This window comes from Montipora foliosa, chromosome 4 (genome assembly GCF_036669935.1).
Source record: "Montipora foliosa isolate CH-2021 chromosome 4, ASM3666993v2, whole genome shotgun sequence".
Taxonomy (NCBI): Eukaryota; Metazoa; Cnidaria; class Anthozoa; order Scleractinia; family Acroporidae; genus Montipora; species Montipora foliosa.
This window is the reverse complement of record NC_090872.1, coordinates 2,181,160-2,183,659: the sequence shown is the minus strand read 5'-3', so window position 1 is coordinate 2,183,659 and position 2,500 is coordinate 2,181,160. Positions and strand designations below refer to the sequence as shown.

General features: G+C 43.8%; 3 non-coding genes across 3 annotated transcripts; 2 read left to right on the top strand and 1 right to left on the bottom strand.

Annotated features, from left to right (window-relative positions):
• Positions 1-540: 540 nt before the first annotated feature.
• On the top strand, positions 541-613 carry Trnai-gau (transfer RNA isoleucine (anticodon GAU)). The gene has a single exon. It is a non-coding gene; the product is annotated as a tRNA-Ile (tRNA).
• Positions 614-1,222: 609 nt separating this feature from the next.
• Trnaa-ugc (transfer RNA alanine (anticodon UGC)) lies at positions 1,223-1,295 on the top strand. Its single transcript has one exon. It is a non-coding gene; the product is annotated as a tRNA-Ala (tRNA).
• Positions 1,296-1,497: 202 nt separating this feature from the next.
• Positions 1,498-1,571, bottom strand: Trnat-agu (transfer RNA threonine (anticodon AGU)). The gene has a single exon. It is a non-coding gene; the product is annotated as a tRNA-Thr (tRNA).
• Positions 1,572-2,500: the final 929 nt, after the last annotated feature.

Genomic DNA, 2,500 nt, shown 5'->3' with positions numbered 1-2,500 from the left:
GCAGAGCAAACAAAGAGTATTATGGTATTTTTAAAGTGGTCTATTTACCTCAGATCAAACGAAAAAGAAAAAACCGGCTTCCCGTTCTACTTCCGTAAGCGAGGAGTTAGTTTTATCGTTAAATCAACTTGTGTGGTACATAGTAAAATAATCATTCTTCTTAGTGTCGGTGAAACTGGTAGATATTTACCACCACTTCTCTGAATAATTGCGAATTATGGTAACAACAGACCTTACGATAACGTGTTTGACCAAGAATCCTGTTTTTTTCCCAGCCATCTTGCAAGTGCAAACTCCTCATCACTCACACCAGAAATAGCATCAATCAAACAAATGTTGAGAGAGTTCACTGAATAGAGTGTAATGAGAAGTGCAGTTAACTCTGTTTAAAATATAAGTGCTACACGGCCAACGTTTGTATAAACGTAACCTTTCCTTGTAAATGTTGAGAGAGCTTCCTTTAAACGCAGGCGAAGCCCAGATCCACACAAGAAAGGATGTTCTGTTTTTTGGGGCGTTTCGTGGTGTACTGAGTAACCTGGTCCGTTAGCTCAGTCGGCAGAGCGTGGTGCTGATAACGCCAAGGTCGTGAGTTCGAGCCTCACATGGACCAAGGCTTCCTCCGTGTTTTTCTCTGAGCTACTGTGGTCTTTAATTAGCTGCCTACTTTACCAAGGAGATTTCCTTCTCGCCCTGTCGGTCTAGTGGCGTTATGTTTGCTTAGGAAGTCAAAAAGTCTACGTATTAAGTCTAGCAAAGACCCTTTCTTGTTTTGCTTTATCCAAAACGTTTAGCTGGCATTTCGGCGAAGCTGTTGTGTTCACCAAAGTAATCTTCAGTGCTTAACAGAGTTGCGGTCAGCTGCAGTTTCTGGTTATGGGAATCCGTAGAGGCCAAAAATTTTACATGCTAGACCCGCATTCCACAAGAAGCCTTCATCTCCATGGTGACGAGAGGCTGGTGCGCATTTTCCTCAGCTTTGATAGCATTTGTTAAATCCCCGATCAATATTGATGAAACTTTGACTTTCAGTGATAGCATTGGCAAGCACAAGAGATCTCCAGAAAGCGGCCGACTCTAATTTCGGTACAGATGGTTCTAGATTGTTTGTCTCTTCAATTCAACCTTTTTTTTACATTGAAAGCAACTTAGAGTTGACCAATGTTCCCTCACTTCATCAAAGGGATATTAGTGAGCCCTATAGAAATCGAATTACTGGTATGGGGGATTAGCTCAAGTGGTAGAGCGCCCGCTTTGCATGCGGGAGGTACCGGGATCAATACCCGGATCCTCCACTTTTGAACCATCCTGAAGTCAACTGAGATTACCTCAAACACCAAAAATCTGTTACAACAGTCGTCAATTGAAGACCAAGGAATGACCGGTTTTTCAAAAACTCGACAACCCTCAAGGAGAGACACCACTCCAAAGAGATGATGTTACTCAACTGCAAGACAGTGCAACCAATCCATGACAATATAAGATACACTGACTTCAAGGCACCGATGGGATTTGAACCCATGACCTCCTGTTTACTAGACAGGTGCTCTAACCACCTGAGCTACGGCGCCAAGCGTAGATTGTCTGCTAGAAAATGCAGTCGTGACACGGGTGCTGCTACTACGTCGTGGAAGTATGTCATGCAAAAACTTGACGAGACCAGCATTTCACTGTGTGAACAGTTGAAAAGACAGCACAGGAGATAAGGATGAGGACACGAACAGAAGAATCGTCTGGAAAACCGTCGGCCTGCAACATAAGCAGCTTGTGGCTTCTAGCTTAAGCTGTTAGTTCAGGCTTAGTTGAGTTAGTGCAACAACCCCCACAAGCGACATAGCTTTGATTACTATCGTGTTGAAACAAGGGTTGTCTGCCCGTGTGTCTCCGAGTAGCCGCTAGTTTCACTCATTCCCGTCCACAGCGTCAAATATAACAAATGTAGTATTGGAGGCTCGAAATTGGTTTAAGGACATCGATAACTCTTTTAAAGATGAACTTCCCTATCCTGGTGTCCTCGGTAGTATAGTGGAGAGTATCCCCGCCTGTCACGCGGGAGACCGGTGTTCAATTCCCCGCCGGGGAGATGGGTGTCGTTTTTGTGTTCGTGTGGCTAGCCTGTGCTTTTCGTGTATCACCTTCTCTCAAGTCAACTCTTCGAAATGTATGCGTTCGTCCTGGCTCCGGTCATAAAACGTAGGAGACATTGATATGATGACACAGTATAAATCAATGCCTCAACCTCATGTTCTCGTCAAATTGCCATTCATTAGCTAATTCTCTTCATTAAGACTCCTTGTTAGAGTTTGTGTAGATTCAAGACATTCATACAGTCTGGAAACAGGAGAGAACAATAGTACATACCACACAAGTGAATGGTGCTTTCCGTACACTCTCATTGGCTAGCTCGGGGGTGAATGGCATGTTTCTCTTGGGACTTACCATGGTACCATGAGGAAATAAAAACAATGCTTATGCAAAATTTTGCAGAGCAAACAAAGAG